This window comes from Hemitrygon akajei, chromosome 12, assembly GCF_048418815.1.
Source record: "Hemitrygon akajei chromosome 12, sHemAka1.3, whole genome shotgun sequence".
NCBI classification, from domain to species: Eukaryota; Metazoa; Chordata; class Chondrichthyes; order Myliobatiformes; family Dasyatidae; genus Hemitrygon; species Hemitrygon akajei.
Window position 1 is genome coordinate 27,886,711 of NC_133135.1, and position 23,771 is coordinate 27,910,481.

The window sequence follows — 23,771 nt, forward strand, 5'->3', positions numbered from 1 at the left end:
CTCCGTCTTTTTCTTACAATTAGATTTATATTTTGGTGTTACGAAACACAAGTTACAATTGGAAGTGTAAACATTTTAAAAAGCCAAATAAGCTTAGCATGATGCCACTCCTGTGACCCCTGGGGTAATACATTGTTTGAGGCTCCCCCACCCCTGCACTAACTCTGCCTCTCCATGTGCTGTATGAGAAGGAGCCTGTCATGTGGCCCTTCTCCACAGAAACTTGGCACTGGCTGCACCAAACTTCAGGCTCGGTATGTACGCCTGTGGTGTGACTGCACCCCCCCAGCAGCATTCCCTTACAGACATTTCACTGAGCTGGAAAGCCAACAAATTTCAGACAGATTTCACTTAGTTGATGACTTTCCAGCAGCACTTGGTGTCCGTCTGCCTCCTGCTTTTCATAAGCAGACTTTGGAGCACCTCTCCCACCGTTTCCATTCCTAATTAATTTCACTATTTTCTGCCCAAACCACAGGCAACCATTTTTCAAAGTTGCTAACAATATCTGGTCTGTGCCCAACAGTAACGTTTTTGCTCTGTGCTCATTGTACGTGATCTAACTCGTCCCTGTCTGTCTGGCTAGTATATCGGCACTAGATTTTCCAATTGAGCTCCAGCCCTGACTCCCATTCCTTGTCATTATCTGTAAGTGTGGAAATCTTTCCAAGGTCAAGATGCACAAACTAGATGAAGAAGAAAGGGGTCCAGAGCTGTCGGAACGAATTCCTGCAGTCTCAGAGTCATCTTCTACAAACACTATGGAGGAGGCCCCAGAACCTGAGATTGTCTTCATGGCAACAAGTCTCATCTACCAAACAGAGTGATTATCACCCAGGTAATGAAAGGCGTTATTCCAAAAGAGTAAGAAATCCTACACATCAATTCATTTTTTTAGGCCTGAATGGGAAAATATTAAATTTGTTAATGTGGATGTCTGTATATAGTAGTTCTGTTATATAATATGCTCTGTAGATAGTTGAGATGCATTCTACATTGAGTTGGAGCTTAAAGCTAAGTGTGGGGGGGGGGGGAGTGTTGCCCTCTGGTGCTCCTCCCCTTTCCTTTCATGGTCTTCTACCCTCTTCTATCAGATGCCCCCCTTTCCAGTCCTTCATCTCTTTCACCAATCAGCTTCCCAGCTCTTTTCTTCACCCCTCCCCCTCTCCCAGTTTCACCTATCACCTCCAAACTTGTACATCCTCCACCCCTTCTTGCTCTAACGTAGCCACTTTTTTTTCCCAGTCCTGATGAAGGGCCTCGGCCTCAAACGTTGACTGTAAACTCAAACTCAGACCTGGACTCCCGTGTCTTCTTTTGAATTAGTTTAATGGTTTGATGTTGCAAAACACAACAGTCCCCTTTCACTGCCTGTCCTAGCTGCGACTTCTGCTGATGTTATATGGTTAACCTTGATTATCTCTGTGGCCTGGCAATCAGTTATAAATGGTGACCAGTAAACAGTCTTGAACTGACAGGAATGCAGCCCATTTCAAAAAGTGCAGTTGGTTTCTGTCTTGAAGCATATAGCGTTGCGGATGAAAGTTTTACCAGTAGTGACCATGCAAAGCAAATGAAAGCAGCATTGTTAAGACAAATATAGTCAATTTAATCAGAACCAAAATTAATTGCTGTTTGCTATAGCAAGATGACTAACCACAGAACTGCATTTACAGTGGATTGGTACATATCAGGTCCAGAACATTTTGGCCCAATCCACTGCCCCAATTGGCCAAAGTTTCATGGAAGTTGCTATAAAGGTATAGAAGTTATTAAAAAAAAAGATAAGCTACTGTTTAACTGAGTAACAAATCATGCATTTAAATGAAATACAGAACAAATTAGAACACTACCAATACAGTACTATAAAACTGTACAAGTTTCTAATAGTATTGACTCAGTTCTCACCTGTGGCTTCAAGTTGCTACTTGCATGCAACAGTGTCCACGCTCTGGTACACCACTTTGACATGCAGGCTAAACCGAGTGAGGGTAGCTTGCAGGCCTCATACCCTGGTGAGAAAGGGACACGGCTGCTGTAGCGTGAAGTTAGCTCCGGTGGACTGGGTGTATAAATCCAATGGCCAGGAAAGTGGTTTTGCTTGCTTCATTGAGAGCGAAGGGCATGACAAGGCCCAAAAGAAGTCATGGTCATCCACAGTTACCAAGAAAGTCTGTGGTCTTTGGCTGTTGATGCAAACAACACATTTCACACTGTATGTTTTGATGTACATATGACAAATAAAGCCAATCTTAATCTCTAATGTCAGATCTGTGCTTTTTTAATTTTGGGTCTGGCTGAAATATGTTTAAATGGAGCTACCATTTACTGTGCAGAGTTTTGATGTCTCATTTCCTGGAAGGTTCACACTGCCTCAACTCTGTTCTCTCATACTCTGGCCAACCCTCAAAGCTTGCTTCATGATTTCTCATAGTAAAATTATTCCTATTTCTTGTTAGCCTCTTTAGGTTTTAGAAGTCCTTTCTCCAGGCTTCGTGTCTATGGACTCACTTTTGTCCTGAATGCTATTTGCTTACTTTTATTTGCATGATTTGCTTTTTTTTCTCTCTCTGCACATTGGGTATTTGACAGTCTTTATGGTGTCTTTTGAGCTTCTTTGATCTGTGGCTGCCCGTAGAGAGACACATCTCAGGGTTGTATAATAGATGCATATTTTGATAATAAATGTACTTTGAACCTATTACACATTTTGAACTTGCAATGTAGTTGTAACGACATTCCAATTGTGTTAACACAACCACGATCATGCTGGATTAGGTAAATTGCTGCTTTGATAATTTCTTGTGCTGATTGAGCTTAATGAGATTTCTGTAGAACCAGAGCATTTAATCATACAGCAAAGGATAAGGAGATTTGGCCCATCATGTCAGTGATGTATGGGATGCTATGCTTCATTAACAGGGGGATTGAGTTCAAGAGTAGAGAGGTCGTGTTGCAACTCTACAAATCAATGGTGAGACCGCACTTAGAGTATTGTGTTCAATTCTGGTCACCTCATTATAGGAAGGATGTGGAAGCTATGGAGAGAGCACAGAGGAGATTTACCAGGATGTTGCCTGGTTTGGAGAACAAGTCATATGAAGCAAGGTTAGCAGAGCTGGGACTTTTCTCTTTGGAGCGTAGAAGAATGAGAGGGGACTTGACAGAGGTCTACAAGATTATGAGAGACATAGATTGGGTGGATAGTCAGTACCTGTTTCCCAGGGCACCAATAGCAAACACCAGAGGGTATATGTACAAAATTAAGGGGGGGTGGAGTTTAGGGGAGACATCGGGGTAAGTTTTTTACACAGAGGCTTGTGAGTGCCTGGAATGACTTGCCAGGGATGGTGGTGGAGGCTAAAACATTAGGGGTATTTAAGAGCCTCTTGGACAGGCACATGGATGAAAGAAAAATGGAGGGTTATGGGGTAGTGTGGGTTTAGTACTTTTTTCAGGATTATATGGGTTGGCACAACATGGAGGACTGAAGGGCCTGTACTGTGCTGTAGTGTTCTATGGTTCTATGGTTGATGTTTGCTTGAAAGTGTTGTCCAGATATTTTGAGCTGCAGCACTAGAACTTTTGCCAGCACCCCATTCAGTTTTCATTATGTAAGCCACTAGATCTGTTCCCATCGCACTTTCCAACAGGTGATGATGGTTTTCATATTCCTTCTAAAGTTTTGTAAGTTTTATCAGGAAACTGCAACTGGGGCCAACACATGCAGATTGGTATTTGCTACCAGGTTTATTTACTTCAGTTCATAACAATGAAGACTGGGCCTGGCTCTATTCTGTTCTGTCAGAATGCTGCTTAATCTGTTACATGGACAATACCCTAATTGTTGTCGTAACCCAGCTGCCCGAGTTATTAAAAATACAGGACATGGGCTGAGGTAATAACTAACTATAGAAATGGATACCTTTTGGCATAGCTTTTCAGAAGTTTTTTTTTAAAACAAAAAGCACTTTCTGATCTCACTGGTGCCTCTTATGGAGTATGTCTCCTGATTAGTGTCTGTCCAATGGCAACATTGCCCTTGACAAACTCATGAGCTAGTAGACTATTAACCCTGCTGGGACGTGGGAGACTCTCTCTGGCTGATGATCTCCAAACTGAAATCATTAAAGCATTGTTCGTCTAAGCCATCCGTTCTCTGGTGCCCCTCCTTCCCTTTCTCCTTTGATCCAAATTCTTCTCTTGTCAGATTCCTTCAGCCATTTACCCTTGCCATCTATCAAATCTTACTTCACCCACCCTTCCCTACCCACCTACCTGCCCCCTCACCTGACTTCACCCATCCCCTTCACGCTTGTATTCCTCCTCCTCTTCCCCCTCCCCTCCCCCCTTCCTTATTCTGGCTTTGTACCCCTTCCTGTCTAGTCCTGATGAATGGTCTTGGTTTGAAATGTTGACATTTATTCCCCTTCATAGATGCTCTCTAAGTTGTTGCATTCCTCCTGCATTTTGTGTCTGTACACTTGTGCGTTGTGGCAGAGAGAGAGAGTCATGTTGCACTGTAAGGAGTTGACTCATTTGGCCTATGAAGTTCACAACGACTATTAAGATACATTTATAGTAGTCTCATTTTAGTTGCCCCACACCTGCACACTGGAAGCAATTGTTAGTGGTCAGCTAACCAACCAACTCAAACTTATGGAAGGAAAACGGTGCACCTGGAGCAAACCCACCTTGTCGCAGGAAGGATATGCAGACTCCAAACAGAACCAGCAGACGTTCGGATTGAACTCGGGTTGTTGTTGCTTCCTTGAGGCAGCAGTTCTGTGAGCTGTCTATTTGTTGCCACTGATTAATCTTTCACTTGGGGAAAATTTGATGTCATTGATGAAGCTGGAATGCATTGTCCACTTTTGTGGTGAGTCACCGGCCAGTGTGGGGAAATTCCTCTGGGTGAGGAGATGCAGAATTTTGGTCTGATATTGGAAAAAGCAGCAACGTATTTATGGAAGGGGTTTGACTCTGGAGGCAGCATTGCCTTTGTTTGGAGTCTGGAGCAACACACAAAAATTAGAGGTGCTGCTGGAACAGCTTTGGATATCTGCAGCGGTTAGAAACTCCTTGACGTTGTGGTGGAGGCAGTGGATGTATGAGATAATGTTTGTCAGTCTGGATGGCACTGAGATTAACATAGGGCATCCACCCTAGACCAGGCCAATGGAGGAAATTCACCTTCCTGCGTTGCGTCACGTGATTCCGTGGGACTGGCTTATGCTCTGGTTTGCGAATTTGCCAGAATATTTTATCTCCTCTTGCTGAATGAAGTTGTAGTTGTTTCAGCTTCTTGTTTCACATGCTGGCTCCTGTTATCATTGAGAATAAGGGAATTGTTGAAGACATCCCCCTCTCCATTTGCTGTCTTGTTGTCCACCACTATTCATTGCTAGATACTGTATTGCAGAAACACACAAAAAAGTTGAAGTACATTAGATCAGGCAGCATCTATGATGGAAAATGGCCTCTTGATGTTCAGGTCGAGACCTTTCATCTGGATGGTCCACAGATGATGTCTGACCTGTTGAGTTCCTTCAGCTTTTTGTGTGTTGCTCCAGACTCTTGCAGTCCTGGAGAGCTTTGATCCCCACTGGTTGTAAGATACTCAATTCTCTCTCTTGCATGCTATTTTGCCTTTACATGCAGACTTGTTTTGCAGCTTCAGAAGACTGGCACCTCATTTTTAAGCATGTCTGCTGCTGTTCAGCGCAATCTTCTGTGTCCCTCACTGAACCAATGTTAATCATCTGGCTTGTTGCTATAATGGACTGAGGGATAGGCTGGGCTGTGAGGAAAGACTGTTGGGGAGTTACACTTGTGTTATTGCTGATGGTTCACAGCAGCTTGTAGATGCGACGTACACTTTTCAACCGTCAGATCAAAGTCTGTCACATTTCACCTGAGTTAAGTGCCCCTTGATGTGAATATCAATGTCATAGTGATTTTGGACATAGCATGGAAGTGGGCCTCTTGGCTCACCAACTACCAGCTGCCTGTTTATACTAATCCTAAATTCCACTCCCCTCCCTCACCATTTCATTAACTCTTCTCAACTTGGGCTACTCGCCTACGTGCACTTGGGGACCAATTAACCTGCCATACTGCTGGTCTTTGGGATATGCAGAGATATGCAAACTGTGCATAGTCCAAGGCCAGGATTTGAACCCGAGTATCTGGCACTGGGAAGCAGCAGCTTTACTGGTTCTGTCACCCTTACCAGTGCGTAGTGAATATTGGGCATGAGTGCTTGTGAGGGAATTCCCTGAGGGTGAGGGTATCCATCCACTGAGAGAAGATGTCGAGTAAATTGATGATTTGTCTGGAATTGGTCCTTGTGTGAGGGCAGTGGTGTGGGCTGCAGTGGAATCAAGAATCTGTTTTGTAGAGAAAAGCATGGGAGGAATGAATTCTGCATTGTTCGGAAGATTTAAAGGAAACAGCAAACTTATATTTTTATGTCAAATATGTGAAAAATAAGTTATTTATAGTTGAAAGCTTTGGCAGCTTAAAGGCCTAAGGCACTTGCCGAAAGCTGTCCTCTAAAAGTTGGAAGAAGTCAGCGAGTCAGGCAAATCTATGGTGGGATAAACAGTCGGCATTTCAGAGCTGGGACCCTTCATTGGGACGTGTACGGTTCCAGCATTTTGTTGGAGGGTCCTGTAAGAGTTCTGGCATTTTCCGGCTCTGTTTTGGGACCTGCAATTCTCTTGTCAGCAAATTTCTGGAATTTCAGATTTTAAATTTAAAAATCTAACTTTGCATCTGTAACCTCTAAAGTGCTAGCAATGCTAATAGCTTGCACTGCACTCTACTATTGGCAGGAAAAGCATTTGGAGAGGGAGAAGCATCTGCCCACTCTATGGAGCGGGGTTAATGATTGGAAGAACTGCTGGACTTTTGAACTTTCCCAGATGCTTTGGTGATGGGTATAGTGTGTGGCAAGGGAGCCTAATCTTGATTCAAACCCCATGTTTGTACTCGGATAAGGTTGGCACTTCAGTAGTGTCTGGAAATGGGGCTGGGAGCTTAATTATACCCTTTTACGAGGGACAAAATGGTGTTGTAATTTCTTCATTTTTGGGAGATGGTAAGATTAAATCCTGAATCCGGTGGCTGGAATTGATGGAATGAAGCTGATGTGGCCTGACTAGTCTCTGAGGGCGTGTGGCCTTTAATACTGAGGTGACATCTGCAGGAGGTTTTCACATGGAACATAATTAGAACATTGTGAACAAGATCAGAGGAAGGCTGCCCCTTTCGCCCGGCTGGTATGCTGGCTGTGGATCGGACTGCGGGCAAACACTGTGTGCCTTCTTTCACATTCCACACTCCATCCAGCTTTCCAATTTAAGGAGAAATTAAGCAGGCTGCTTTCGCGGGTTCAGTAAGCACTTGGGCTCGCTCGTAGTTGACGGGCAGTAGTTTAGCACAGTGGAAGTGAATTAATGCTTGTTCTATGCAGATACTCTTTTATCTTGTTTTTTGGGAGATGCATTGCCAGGTTACTTAGACTTTACAAGGTTACTTGGCCTGAATATTGGGCACGTGATAAAACTGTGCTAGGCCTTCAGAAGCTAGATTGATCTTTATGGTAAACAATTTAATTGTATTTTATATATTTTTAGAGATGCATCACGGTAACAGGCCCTTCTGGCCCTCAAGTCTGCGCCGCCCAATTACACTCGTGCAACCAATTAACCTACTAGCCCACATGTCTTTGGAACGTGGGAGGAAACTGGAGCACCTGGAAGAAATCCATGCAGTCAAAGGAAGAACGTACAAACTCCTTACAGACAGCGACGGGAATTGAACCAGGGTCGCTGGCTACGCTACCAAGCCACCCGTTTTCTTAAGGGGCTGTTAATGTTTTGGTGTGCTAACTTGTGTAAATGCATGATAAACATACAGCCTTGCTGGTGTTCAGTAACCCATTTGTGCATGTTCTAGCAGGTGTTGCCAGTTTTTCCAGGATCAGGACGTCACTGGGAAGGTCAGCACTCTTTTCTAATTGTCATTGAACAACTGGAATGCCAGGCATTTTCAGAGGGCATTTTAAGAGTGAACCACATTGGATTAGTCTTGGTTATATTAGGCCCAAACTGGATAAGAATGTCATATGGGTTTCCTAAAGAGCATGAGTAAGCCAGGTTTTTTTTTGACAGTCTCATGCTTTCTGTGGCAGTTGCTGCTGATAACTACGGTACTCCTTTAAATTCCACTGTTGCCTGGTTGAGATCTGAACTTTGGACTCTGGATTATTAGTCTCTGAGCCTCCTGAAAATTAGTCCAGTAACTTAACTGCTGTACCTCCACTGTACCTGTGAGCAAAAGGGAGAGTCAGAGGAAGGCCAAGCAGTACAGAAGCCAGTGTAAACAATGGGTGTCTCACTCTGTTTCTCTGTACACACTGATTGCTCGGGTTCTTGTTAAGGGATGCGTGCAGGTGCACATAATTGCACATTGGCAGTGAGGTGGAAGATCAATAAGCCGTTACATTTGTAAGAATGAGTTCATTGAGTGAGTCTAGAAACCTTCAACCTAATGCTTGTGCAAGATTAAATCTAAATGTGTAGCCAATATGGAATTCTGTCAAATAGCAACGGGGTGTAATGATCTGATAAAGCTGGAAAGAGAATGATGTCAAGATGGACATGAGCATCGATATGCCAGCATTGCTCAGTTTTAAGCAAGGGCACGTGCAAGTCCTTTCGGCCAAGTATTATTTATGAAAAGTATGATGAGCCTGGGAGTATTCAAATAAAGTCATACAAGAGAACAGCGTAGAAACAGGCTCTTCAGCCCTTCTAGTCCCTGCTGAACCATTTAAACTACTTCCTCCCATAGACCTGCACTGGGACCATAGCCTTCCATACCCCTACCATCCATGTACAGTACTTATCCAAACTTTTCTTAAAAAAAGATGTTGAAATTGAGCTCGCATGCACCACTTCGTTCGTTCCACACTCTCACGACCATCAGAGTGAAGAAGTTTCCCCGCATGTTCCCCTAAGCTTTTCACCTTTCACCCTTGACCCATGACCTCTGGTTGTAGTCCCACCCTACCTCAGTGGAGAAAGCTTGTTTCCCTTTACCCTATCTATACTTGTACTGAAGGCTTCAGGCTAGATGAACTTTAATACACTGTATCTCAGAGGCCAGCAAATGGAACTACTGGTAGTTTAGCTGATTATACTTATTGACCATCAGAGATGGGCAACCCAGGGAGACCTGCTATCCTGTAGCTCCAGCAAACCAAGTTCATTCCTGACCTCCAGTGCTGTCTTGAGTAGAGTTGACTCATCCTCTGTGACCAGGAACGTTCCTCACACACCCTAAAAATGTGGGAATTGTTGAATTAAGTGGCCACTATAATTTGTCCCTTGTGAGTAAGTGGTCGAATCCTGAAGAGTTAATGGGAACATGGAGAGAATTTTTTTTTAAAGAAGGACTTCGGACCAAAGGGAACCGTACTCTCTCCGGTCCTGTTCACCCTGTACACATCAGACTTCCAATATAACTCGGAGTCCTGCCATGTGCAGAAGTTCGCTGATGACACGGCCATAGTGGGGTGTGTCAGGAATGGACAGGAGGAGGAGTATAGGAAACTGATACAGGACTTTGTGATATGGTGCAACTCAAACTACCTGCGTCTCAATATCACCAAGACCAAGGAGATGGTGGTGGACTTTAGGAGATCTAGGCCTCATATGGAGCCAGTGATCATTAATGGAGAATGTGTGGAGCAGGTTAAGACCTACAAGTATCTGGGAGTACAGTTAGACGAGAAGCTAGACTGGACTGCCAACACAGATGCCTTGTGCAGGAAGGCACAGAGTCGACTGTACTTCCTAAGAAGGTTGGCGTCATTCAATGTCTGTAGTGAGATGCTGAAGATGTTCTATAGGTCAGTTGTGGAGAGCGCCCTCTTCTTTGTGGTGGCGTGTTGGGGAGGAAGCATTAAGAAGAGGGACGCCTCACGTCTTAATAAGCTGGTAAGGAAGGCGGGCTCTGTCGTGGGCAAAGTACTGGAGAGTTTAACATTGGTAGCTGAGCGAAGGGCGCTGAGTAGGCTACGGTCAATTATGGATAACTCTGAACATCCTCTACATAGCACCATCCAGAGACAGAGAAGCAGTTTCAGCGACAGGTTACTATTGATACAATGCTCCTCAGACAGGATGAAGAGGTCAATACTCCCCAATGCCATTAGGCTTTACAATTCTACCGCCAGGACTTAAGAACTTTTTAAAAGCTATTATTAATGCTTTTTGAGATAGTGATTTAGATGCATATCATATTTTTTACTGAGTTAAGTATTGTATGTAATTAGTTTTGCTACAACAAGTGTATGGGACATTGGAAAAAAAGTTGAATTTCCCCATGGGGATGAATAAAGTATCTATCTATCTATCTATCTATCTATCTATCTATCTATCTATCAAAGGGCTTCTTTCTTTATGACTCTGTGATAGGTAAAGATTACCCAGAAAATTGAACCTAGTTTGTAAAAAAGTGTTTGGCATGGATCCTTGGAAGTCACACATGGATTATCATTAGTAAAGTATATAGAAATATTGAAGGTTGCCTCTTCTCATTACTACCATTGGGGAAGAGATGCAGGAGCCTGAATGCCCACACTCAATGACTCAAACAGCTGCTTCCCTCCTGCCATTAAATTTCTGAATAGTTTATGAGCACTACCTCATTATTTTATTTTGTGTTCATGGGTTCAATGTCCATTTAGGGATCGGATGGCAGAGGGGAAGAAGCTGTTCCTGAGTCACTGAGTGTGTGCCTTCAGGCTTGTGTACATCCTACCTGATGGTAACAGTGAGTAAAGGGCATGCCCTGGGTGCTGGGGGTCCATAATAATGGACGCTGCCTTTCTGAGACACCGCTCCTTGAAGATGTCCTGGGTACTTTGTAGGCTAGTACCCAAGATGGAGCTGATTAGATTTACAACCCTCTGCAGCTTCTTTCAGTCTCTTGCTGCAACTCTTGGCTTTTCTGAAGTGCTTCAAGCAATTAAATGGTGAAAGAAATAAATGAGGATGGAAGTAATTCTAGCAAAGACATGTCAGAGTGTATGTACTACACCCGGTTTCATAATTTATAAAGTGCATGACACTCTGGAAATTGGATAATCGCAGCAAATAAAACAACATTCATCGTACTTGTGGAAATGGATTGAGGAGAAACGTGTTGATTCCAGTAATATAATTTTGTTGAACTCAGCATCTATTTCTTGCATATCTTGACTCAGTAGAAGACCAGGTCTCACTAAGTGTTTCATGAAACTATTGGTGGAAAATGATATGCTTACATTACCTGTCATGCGATGTGTGGTGGAAACAACAGTGAGGATTGTTGAGAAGTGGTATTAAAAAAAAACAAATATTACAGCAGGACACTCAAATTTACCAGTGGAATTCAGACTGGAAAATGTGAGGGCATCAGCAACTGCGATTTGGACTTGGCTGATGATGCACAGGATGTGACGGCTCAGGAAATTTGGGCCATCTAATTTTAGTGCAATGGGGTATGGGAGGAAGTGCCATGGCTTACACAGAGGGATGGTAACCCATGGCTTATGAATGGAAAGGTATATAAAGAAGCTTGTGGCAGGGGTGATTCCCCCACCCCAACATTTCAAACAATAATTCCTTAAAGAGATTGACTTTATTTGTCATACGTACATCGAATCCTGCAGTCAAATGAGTAATTTTGCATCAGATCAAGTCAGTGAGGATTGTGCAAGTTTTGCCACACTTCTGGCACCAACATGAATGCCCACCACTCACTAATCTTAACTATACATCTCTTTTTTTGAAATTTGGGAGGAAACCAGAGGACTTGGAGGAAATCCCCATGTCCATGGGGAGAACATACAAATTCCTTACAGGCAGGAATTGAACCTAGATGGGTGAAAACTGGTGCTGTAAAGTGTTATGCTACCCCCCCCCACCCCCCATCATGCCACCCCAAGCACAAATAGTATGAAATAAAGGTGGGGGGGGGGGGTGGAATCAATTCCAGGACTTTGAAGAAGAAGAAGAAGTACCCTTCTCTGGTGCTCACTAACTACTGTTCAAGACAATAGAAAAGCATACTTGACATTCTTGGCTTGACATTTTTAAGTTTCTCTTGCACAAGCAGGCTACTCGAGCAGAGCAGAAGAATTTCAGCTGATTCCTAATCATTGGTTAACTGGTACGAAACATTCCATGGAATCGCCTGCCGGAATGTCACTCAACCATGATCACACTTTTGAGCTCTGGGCTTGGAAAAGGATCTGTATAATTTTTGGGATACACCAGGGAGGAACAGATCAACCAGTTTAATTAGTGCCGGCAGTCTGTTGAACAAACTAATAATAACTGTGGACTGCAACACCCAGGGCTGCCCTGGTGAAGGTAATGTATTATCTGTTGTCTAACCTCTACAAATATTGAGCATGACAATGCCTGATAATATAGGTGGTTACACTGAACTCGTACAGGCTCGATCCATTTGCTTTCAGCCCTGTGGAGGTTCTTTATGCCTTTTTGTTCTGCAGAATAATGGGCTGAATTTTCGATATGTAGCAACAAATTTTCTCCAAACTCGGGATTTCTAAGCACTCATCTTTTGAGTCTTGTGGACCGCTCAATGCACCCATGTATACCATATGACTATAAGGCCTGGGAGCAGAATTAGGCCATTTGGCCCATTGAGACTGCTCCACCATTTGATCCTGGCTGACTTATTTTCCATTTTCCTGCCTTCTCCCTGTAATCTTTGACGCCCTTGCCAATCAAGAACCTATCAACCTCTGCTTTAAATCTACCTGTCTATGGAGAAAAATGATCAGCCACCATTTTGGACCGAGACCTGTCACCCGGATTTAAGGATGGGTCTGTCGACTGTCAACTAACCTGGTTTAAATGTCTTTACATTTAAGTTTAGAGATGCAGCATTGAAACAGCCCCTTCCAGTCCATGCTGCTCAATTGTACCCATGTGACCAATGAACCTACTAACCCATACCACTTCAGAATACGGGAGAAGGAATCGGAGTGCCTAGAGGAAACACACGCAATGTCGGAATTGAATCCCCAGTTGCTGGTGCTATAATAACATAATTTCCTGTGTTATTTCTATTTTCAATCAATCTCCTGACTATTTTGCTCCCCTCCTTAACCCCAATATATATCAATGGGTCATTCTGACATTGCACTCATTTCTATCACTTTAAATGTTCATTAATTCTTGCATCCCCATTCATTCTAGCGAGGACTGATGCCTTGGTGCCTTCCCTGATTCTCCATACAAAACAGCACATTATCTCGGTACCTATTCATATAAATGCCACCTCCAGGTTATAAAGTCTTAACTCGTACAGGCTCTATCCATTTGCTTCAGCCCTGTGAAGGTTCCTTGTGCCTTTTTGTTCTTTATAAAGCCTTGTAAATCTCCACTGCACCCACTCCAAAATTCCCACATTTTACCTACAATGACTTGACCAGAGCTGAACACAATACTCTAAGTGTGAGCTAACCTAAGTTTTATAGGGCTGCAGCTTATTCAAAGATGTCTGATTATTGACAACGGCAATGGAATTTTCTCCATTTCCCACCCCCTTATTCCTCAGCTGAAGATTCAGCGTTCTCCGTATTGAGCCATGCTGGAGGGTGAAAAAGGATGCAGGTATTCTTTGGGTGGAGCGCTTGGAAGCACTAATGTTTGTTAAACTCTGAAGGATGTAACACAAGATTGTGCCTGTAGCAGATAGTGAGTAAACCAACATGCCCTTCCCAGTCTCTGTGGTGGATGAATCAGGCCACAAATTATTGACAGAGGTGCTTTAGAACCACACAACATCCCATACACCATCAATCTTCAGGACAACCCCTTCAGACACTTGTGCTAATATTTTTTTTTGTGACTATATGTGCTATTGTAATGCTGTGTGTGACTGTAGGTACTGTGTTTTGCACCTTGGCCCCAGAGGAAGGCTGTTTCGTTTAACTGTATACATGTGTATGGTTCAATGACACTTGAACTTGAGGTAGCCCTGCACCAATTCTGTATTCCATAAGGATATCATAATGTAGCTGAAGACTTAATTTGGGACTTTTTCCGAAAAGAACGATTCTGGCAAAATTTCTGCAAATCTGAATGAAAGGGATTATGGAGCGATTACACTCAGCTTTAAAGCCAAAGTTTAATACTGTCGCACGAGCTCTTGTGGACCAAATGGTGTTGGAATTTGTTCATTATTGTCACATGTACCCAGATCCATTAAGAAGCTCATTCTTGCATAATGTTCATACAGATCAAAATGTTACATAGTGCTTGAGGTGGAATGTTATAAATAATAAGTGTGAAGAATTAAGCGTGATGGCCACAGAGAAAGTGCAGGTAAACAAGGTGCAAGAAACAGAGAGATTGGGAGGTCAAGAGTCCAGCTATCATACTGGACAACCATTCAATAATCTTACAACAGTGGGGTGGAAGCTGTCCTTGAGCCTGATGGTACATACTTGTATATTCTACCCTGTGGAAGAGGGGAGAAGAGAGAATGTCTAGGGCTGGGTCTTTGATGATGCTGGCTGTTTTACTGAGGCAGCAAGAAGGGTAGGCATAGTCCATGGAGGAGAGGCTGGTTTCTGTGATGTGCTGACCTGTGTCCACAGTTCTAGTAGTCACCCGCAGAGCAATTGCCATACCAAACTGTGGTGTAGTTAATATTACAGTAATATTTGAGTAATCTTGTAAAGATAATGATTTATATAATTCATTATAGTTGTATGTAAAATACATGAATTGCATACATCATGATGTTACCACATGATGTGTGCATGCCTTGCTTTAAGTACAAGATCTCTTGATTTCTTTTTGAATTAAATTAATGTTTCAGAGTTTCAAAACTCAACACAAACTGTGCATTGATAAAAATTGGAAAGGGTCAAGGGGGTCTTGCCAAGTTTCTTTAGCCTCCTGAGGAATTAAAGGATTGGTGAGCTTTCGTGCGTGGTGTTTAGGTATTCATTCGCTAGTCTGATAACAGTGGGGTAGTAGCTGCACTTGAGCCTGGTGGTATGTGCTTTTGGGCTTTTGTACCATTTGCATGATGAGAGAAGAGGGAATGTCCAGTGTGACCGGGGTCTCTGATTATGCTGGGGGCTTTACTGAGGTAGTGAGAAGTGTAGACAGAGTCCATGGAGGGGAGACGGTTCCCGTGATGGACTGTGCTGCATTCATAACGTGTAGTCATGAGCAGGGCAGTTGCCATAGCAAGCAGTATGCATCCAGACAAAAATTGTTGAGGGTCAAAGGGGACATGCCAAATTTCTTTAGCATCCTGAAGAACTTGAGGCACCAGTGAGAGTTCTTGGCTCCTGTGTCAGTATGGTTAGACCAGGTTAGGCTTTTGATGATTCCATTCCTAAACCCTTGAAGTTCTCAACCCTCTCAATCTCTGATGGAAACATTTGCACCACCCCCTTCCTGAAGCCAATGACCAGCTCTGGTTTTGTTTACAATGAGGGAAAGGTTGTTGACAGGTCTCCATCTCTCTGACTCTTTTCTGAAATCTGATTCATTGTTATTTTAGAAAGCCGGCTACAGTCATATCATCTGCACACTTGTGCATGGTGTTGAATCAGAATCTAGCCCTGCACTTACATGTATAGGGATTAGAGTAGGGGACTGAGGATGAAGTCTTGTGGGGAACCACTGCTGAGAGTTATTGTTTAACATTTTTCATTTCCTTAACCTGAAGCCTTATTGAATTCAAAGCTCCTTGTCTCTTGATCTGTAATGCTGATGACAAAGTTTTTTGCTCTGATTGAACTTCATTCAAATGCCCAACCCTGTTCAAAGAAGGTTGCTTAGTAACCTTCTGAATCTCTTCTCAGAAGATTGGGATGGGTGTTGTGTTGCAGGTGCCTGCAGGAAACCTGGTTTGCAGGTCAACTTGTGCATTAACCTGCTCTGGCTTGCAATGCCAAAGTAAGATGCTATTAATTGTGTACAGTTCTGGTCACCGAATTATAGGAAAGATATCAATAAATTAGAGAGAGTGCAGAGACGATTTACTAGGATGTTACCTGGGTTTCAGCACTTAAGTTACAGAGAAAGGTTGAACAAGTTAGGTCTCTATTCATTGGAGCGTAGAAGGTTGAGGGGGATTTGATCGAGGTATTTAAAATGTTGAGAGGGATAGATAGAGTTACGTGAATAGGCTGTTTCCATTGAGAGTAGGGGAGATTCAAACGAGAGGACATGATTTGAGAGTTAGGGGGCAAAAGTTTAAGGGTAACACGAGGGGGTATTTCTTTACTCAGAGTGATAGCTGTGTGGAATGAGCTTCCTGTAGAAGTAGTAGAGGCCAGTTCAGTTGTGTCATTTAAGGTAAAATTGGATAGGTATATGGACAGGAAAGGAGTGGAGTGTTATGGGCTGAGTGCGGGTAGGTGGGACTAGGAGAGATTAAGAGTTCGGCACGGACTAGGAGGGCCGGAATGGCCTGTTTCCGTGCTGTGATTGTTATATGGTTATATGGTAATTGGTTCTTCTAGGGATGTTCCAATGATATTTATGGAAAGCACCCATCAAGATGCCAAACAGTCTCTTCCACTGCCTCCTGAAGGCCTTCTGTGGTTCATGAAAGACTTGTTCTTAACTTTTGCATGGCAACATCATCAGGGAAATGTTGGTCAATTTCTAAGCCCAGTATCATCTTGATTTGAATTTGTACCTGATGCATGTTATTCCTCCTAGTGCTCTTGATGGCAATTAGAAGTGCAAATACTGGCTGGCCTCTCCTTCCTATAATGACTATATTCAGATTCAGATTCAGTTTATTGTCATTTAGAAACCACAAATGCAATGCAGTTAAAAAATGAGACAACGTTCCTCCAGAATAATATCACAAAAGCACATGACAAAACAGATTACACCAGAAAATCCACATAACGTTTGGCAATCCCCAATCCAGAGTCCGGCGAGGCTGCTGAGTATTAATATCACGCTACCATCTTAGCGTGTTCCCCGGAAAGGAACACCAATCCCAATATGATTTGCAAAGCGTTGTGTCACCCAACTGGATATGTTTAAGTAACTTGGCATTGATCAGGGTTACAGCCTCTTTAATCGGAAAATTTTCTTCAAGCTAAGTTTCATATCCATTTATGGACAGAACCTTCTAAACAAACTGATTTAGTTTGGATGGATTATTTTTAAACACTTTGGAATTTGATAGTTCAAGTATATTACCCTTCAAATAACAATCCCCTTCCTCCTTCTAACCAATGGCTTTGCTATTGCTCCTAAAGTCATTGTTGCATTTGCCATACTGCTACCTATGGCAGTAATTCACTACAGGCCTGAAGGGCCTGTAATGTGCCGTTCTATGCTGTATGTAGAAGGCAGAGATTGAAAAGTGAGAGGGAAGAGATTTTAAAGTGTCCTGAGTGGGTAACTTCTTCATGCAATCGGTAGTCAGTATCTGGAACCACTGCAAAAGGAGTAGCAGAGGCAGGTACAATAAAAACATTCAGACCATAACACTTAGGAGCAGAATTAGACCATTTGGCCAATTGAGTCTGCTTCACCATTCCAGTGTGGCTGATTTATTTTCTTTCTCAACCTAGTTTTTCTACCTTTTCCCCATAACATTTGACACCCTTGCTAATCAAGAATGCATCCAGCCAAGAACTCAATCTCCACAGCTATCTATGGAAGAAATTTTTCCTCATCTCTGTTCTAAAGAGGCATCCTTCTATTTTGAGGCTGTGCCCTCTGCTCCTAGACTCTCCCACTATTAGAAATGTCCTCTTTGTGTCCAATCTATCCAGGCCTTTCAATTTAAAAGAAATTTGGACAGGTGCATGGATAGAAAGGGCGGAAGAATATAGGCCAAACACAGTCTAGTTCAGATGAGAATCTCAGCTATAGAATAGCGGCCCATTGATGTGAGTCAATATGCATTGTCAGTGTGATTTTTAAGGTATGCCAGCTGTGCCACTGTAGAGCACTCCTAACTGTTTACATTGGACTTGGTTCCTGATTTTGCTAGGGGCTACTGTAGGGTCTTTTGTTTCATTGTATATTACCTGTTTCTGTGCCAAGCCCAATTGATCTTCTAACTGAAGATCCTGAATGATAGATAGATAGATACTTTATTCATCCCCATGGGGAAATTCAACTTTTTTCCAATGTCCCATACACTTGTTGTAGCAAAACTAATTACATACAATACTTAACTCAGTAAAAAATATGATATGCATCTAAATCACTATCTCAAAAAGCATTAATAATAGCGTTTAAAAAGTTCTTAAGTCCTGGCGGTAGAATTGTAAAGCCTAATGGCATTGGGGAGTAAATTTTAGGATGATTGCATTTTCCAAATTGAAGCATTTTTTAAAACTTGATTGTGAGATGGATTGAACTTCATGTGGATTGTGGACAGGGGTGAGATGTGAACTGTTTCTCTAGAATGCAAACCACAGTGGAGAACATTAAAACTGAAGAGTTTCTGTCTTTAAATGTGACACTTGAAACCAAGGCACAGTCTACAGTTTGGGCCGGACAATAGATATCATGGAACTCTTTAGAAAAAGTGGCAGTTATTTCATTTCTGGTCAATATATTTCTGGTCAATATTCTCTGATGTTTGTTCTTCAACACGTTACTGTTTCTGAATTTTTCTGTGTAGTAATTGGTTACTGCATTTCCAACAATATCTGCAATATTGTACTTCAAAGCAAAAGGATTCATTGACTGCAAAATATTCTCCATGAGATAAATTTGCAGCTCTATAGAACCCTGGTTACCACATTTGGAAAATTGTGTTCAGTCCTGGTTATCTCATTATAGGAAGGATGTAGAAGCTTTAGAGAAGTTGGAGAGGAGGCTTACCTGGATCGTGCTTGGATTAGGGAGGGTGTCTTATGAAGATGGGTTGAGTGAGCTAAGTTTTTCTTCTTGGGTCAAAGGAGGATGCGAGGTGACTTGATAAAGGTGTACAAGATGATAAGTGGCATAGATTGAATGGATAGCCTGATTTTTCCACGTTGTGGAAATAGCTAATAGATGAGGGCATAATTTTATGTTGATTGGGGGGAAGTATAGGAGGGATGTCGATGTATGTTCTTTACGCAGATTGGTTAGCACAGGGAATGATTTGCCAGGATTGATGGTAGAGGCAGATACATTAGGACCATTTAAGAAACTCTTAGGCTCACTGGCCGGAGGCAAAGAGTGGGGTGGGGGGGAAGGGGGCCTTTTCTGGTTGGCTTCTAGTGACTAGTGGTAGTCATCTGTAAGGAATAATATTTTAGAGCAGGGACTCTTAATTTTTTTTTAAGCCATGGACTCCTTTGACAGTCCGGTGAAACCTATAGACTCCTTCTCAGAATAATGTACAGTATTTAAATACATAAGATAGGATTACAAAAGAAAGAAATTATATTGAAATACAGTTACCACAATATTAAAAGAAAAAAATTGATTTACATCAGTAGCTCAGCCACCAGGGCCGCTTTGGAATTTGTCTATTGTTGCGCATGGAGTCGCGTGGTATTACAGAAGGCTTTGCGGCCTTGCCGAGAGTTGAGGATTCAAATAAGAACTGTACCATTTTGCAAAACTTTAACAAATAATAAGAATAACTCTCCTCCTATGCATTGATCAAGTAGTTATAGATGGGGAATAATGGAGACCAATGTTGATGTCTGGGTCACAAATGTGAAAACTCACAACTTCACTGTTTCGTGGCTGAACAACTTCTAGGTGCAGGGCTGCCTGAGATTTGGCCAGTTACATTGCACGAGTGTCTGCAGACAGGAAGATTAGGATCACTCAGTCTAGCGGCAGATCTAGTAACTACTATAATTTCGAAGTAGTGATGTGTGTGCTATAAGTGATATTTTGAGATAATGGGACATGGAAGTATCTGTGATTTCTATTGGTGATAAAGTCACAGGTACTGTTAAAACTACGGTGGTTTGTTGCCCTACATTCATAATTGAAGAAGATGCTAAATTTCAGTGAGAAGTTAGTGAAAATAAAGTAGTAAAGTTTTACCCATCCAAGTTCATGGACACCCTGGAATCCACGGTCTGTGGTCCCCATGTTAAGAACCCCTGTATTAGGCCAATTGCATTAGGGACATTTAAGAAACTCTTAAAGACATGCAGGATAAAAAAATTTGGAGGTCTATGTACGAGGGAAGGGCTAGACTGATCTTGAAGTAGGTTAAAAGGTCGGCACAACAGTATGGGCTAAAGGGCCTGTACTGTGCTGTAATGTTCTGCTTTTTTTTCTATCTGTAAGGAAACTTAGCATTGTAAAAGTATGGCTATCTGTTCAAGTCCATGACTTGGTGGGTAAATGTTCTGAGATTGAGATTACAATAGAAGGAATGGTATTTCCCTCCAGAGTGTATAAAACTCATTTCTTGTGTGATTAATATCTTAATTAATTTTCACAAGAAACATTCTGCACACTAATTGTCAATTTGTTTGCTTGTGGTGATTCTGGGGTTCTTCTGCAAAGCTCCTGCTTTTGTAGCCAATTAATAAATAGCTTTCATTAGGAAGCAGAAGTCAAAGGCACAGTTCTTATTTGACCCTGACGTTCCGGTGTCAGCCGGTATACAGTAATGTTGGCACTGATATTTGGCTACAGTGACTTGAGTTCAATCCTAACTTCCTTGCTGTCTGTGTGGGGTTTGTTCATTCACCTCGAACTGTTTGTTCTTCCAGTACTGTGGTTTCACCCTCCATGCTAAAGACATGGGTTGGTAGGTTATTATCATCATTGGGTTCTCCCTAGTGTGTGGGTGAGTGATAGAATATGAGGGGAGAATAAAGATGCCAACTGTCGGCTCAGTGGGCTGAAGGGTCTTTTCTGTGTCACATGACTCTATGATTGGGGTGAAAGGTGAACTACTTGAGGGGGACCTACTTCACCCACGTAGTGTGAGTGTGGAACAAACTGCAAGTGGGTTCAGTTGTGATGTTTAAGAGAAGTTCGGATAGGTACATGGAGGTGAGAGGTATAAAGGGCTGTGGTCCAGGTGCAGGTAAATGAGATTAGCAGAAACCAGGACGGCATGGACTAGATAGAAGGGCCTGTTACTGTGCTGTAGTAGTCTATAACACTGTGACTGCTAAAACACTATCTTTTGCATGGAATCTTGTTGGGAAGCTTCTTTCAACTTCCTTGCCTTTTATCTCTTTGGAAACACGGGTAGAACAAGTTCCACTGGTTCGTGGAGTATTGCTAAATAAAACTTGCTATAATGACCAAGCCTACTGTTCACATGAAAAGTCTGATTAAACCAGTCGCCATAGGTGTGGTGTATTTTAAAATGTTCTTATTGATAAATTCTTGATTTTGCAATAATCTTGGCTTATAGGTTACTTGTTTTAAAGGTTAGTGTTTTTTTTAAAGTTGATTTTCTTACTCCTCATACTGTTAAAGTTGTGTTTTATGTATGAGTAATTGGCTTCAGACTGGTTTTTTTGCCTGTACTGTATAAGTGTCTTACAGTTCAGATCAGTGACTCAGAAGTGACTAGCTCATGTGCAAGGGGGCCCATGCTATTTACAGATTTAATGTAATCCAGTATTTGGATTCCAGTTTACTTCATAGAAGGGAACGTTCTGAAACTATTAAGATTTTACTCTTTAAGTGTCATCCTGCTCTGCATACCCCTCACTCAAAGCCAGCCAATAGCATAAACGACAGGGAGAAAGAGAACACAATGTCATTTTTGGGGACTCATGGCTTGTAATGATTGGTAGTGTTTAGACAAGTAATTGAGATTAGGAATTTATCGATAATGGAATGACCTTCAGCACAGTACACAGGAGCTCCAGCACAGAGCTATTTCAGTTGTAAAATACTTGAATTACACCTATTGTTATTCATATGTGATTGTAGAATTTAGAGCCATTTCATTATCATCTGTCATTATCATAATCAATATTATAATTAGAAGCTTTCCAAATACTTAGTGGAAATGTTTAACTCAAGGGTATAAATATTACACTTGTTTAAAGCTTTGCAGTGATATAATTCAAAATTCAAAGTAAGTGTATTATCAAAGTACACATATGTCACCATATACAACCCTGAGATTAATTTTCTTGCAGGCATACACAATAAATCCATAATAGAATCAATGAAAGACCACACCAACTTGGGCTTTCAACCAGTGTGCAAAAGACGACAAACTGCAAATACTAAAAGAAAGAAATAATAAATAAATAAACAATAAATATCAAGAACATGAAATGAAGTGTCCTTGAAAGTGAGTCCTTAGGTTGTGGAAACATTTCAATGATGGGGCACGTGAAGTTGAGTGTAGTTATCTCCTTTGGTTCAAGAGCTTGATGATTGAGGGGTAATAACTGTTCCTGAACCTAGTGGTGTGTGTTCTGAGGCTCCTGTACCACTTTGCTGATAGCAACAGTGAGAAGAGAACATGACCTGGAAGGTCGGGATCCCTGATGATGGATGCTGCTTTCCTGTGACAATGCTAGTAACAATCTGCTGCTATTGCAAGTAACAATTCTATGGCTGTTGTGGCCACAAGAACTACCCTGTTGTATCCATCCTCTTCAAGTTCCAGAGATAAAATAGGTTGTGCAAAAGGCTATCTGTTAGTTGATCATTCGTGGTTTCCTCCTGTTTTGGAGCAAGCTCTTGATAAATGACCTACTGTCGAAACATTTTTTTGTATCGGGCAAACTTGTTTGTTTGGATCAGTAGTCGTTTTGTGTAATAGCTGTGTGTGTAATGGGTGATGGGGCACTGCTTGTCTGATCTTGCTCTTCATTTGTATGGCTGGCTAGAGGAGGTTAGAGCAATATATGCAGGGCCATGCAAATAATCGTTGGGCCTGAAACGCGAGAGTTAAAAGGGTGGGAAGAGGAGCATTGCAGAGGTTGACTGGTAACTAATGGATGGAATGAGAGCACTGTTAACAAAAGAGTGCTCAACAACAGGGAAGAGGAGATTATCACGAGGTGAAAGGGGAGCATTTTGGCTGCTAACCAGATGGTCTTTGCCTTATGGCGATGGTGGATCTGGGGCATTATCAGAACACAGTGGTTAAGAAGATGGTTGGTTGGGGGGGGGGGGGTGAAGAGAAGCTTTTCATTTCAGAAACATGCTGTGATGGAGGTCAGCAGGTTTAACTATCCTGCCAAGTCTACCAGTGGCTGAGTAACTACATCATTTGTCCATAAACCTGCATCTTCTGTTGGTGGATACCTTGGATGTGATGAAATACTATTTTAAGTTATCTACTGACTTGTGCTTATACCCACTGAATCTAAACTGGCTCTCAGAGCAATTCTATCAATCCTAGCTCCTCTCGCTCCCCCGCTTCTCTGTAACTATTCTCTCTAAGCACCCATTGACTGCCTCCTGTCACCAAACAATATTGAGGTAATTTGCAATAACCAATAAACATACTGTGTATCTTTGGGATGTGAGAGGAAACTGGAAGATCTGGGAGAAGGCCATGGATTCATAGTGAGAATTCGTAAACTCAGTATGTGGGTTTAAGAGTGAATCTTGTTTATTTAGGACCATTATAAGACACTGATCAAGGAGGACAATGAGGAACTAGGGTGAGAGCACATGGGGGGAATAAACAGTTAGAGATGAAGGAAAAGGGTGACCAAGGCAAGGTTGCTGTCTGGAGTGTGAGTTTAAAAAAATGTAAGCATGTGGACACAAATTCATGTAGGAAAGAGA

The 23,771-nt window shown here is 42.2% G+C and overlaps 1 protein-coding gene across 2 annotated transcripts in view; it reads left to right on the forward strand.

Annotated features, from left to right (window-relative positions):
• The window catches only part of LOC140736833 (very long chain fatty acid elongase 1-like), a 94,640-nt gene that overhangs the window by 9,432 nt on the left and 61,437 nt on the right, over nt 1-23,771 (forward strand). The window contains exon 1 of one of the 2 annotated variants that reach the window (XM_073062793.1): nt 12,338-12,428. The exons of the other annotated variant lie outside the window; for it this stretch is intronic. The gene's annotated coding sequence lies outside the window, so the exon portion shown is untranslated. Of the gene's footprint in view, nt 1-12,337; nt 12,429-23,771 lie in introns of those variants that run through there. 2 annotated transcript variants of the gene reach the window in all.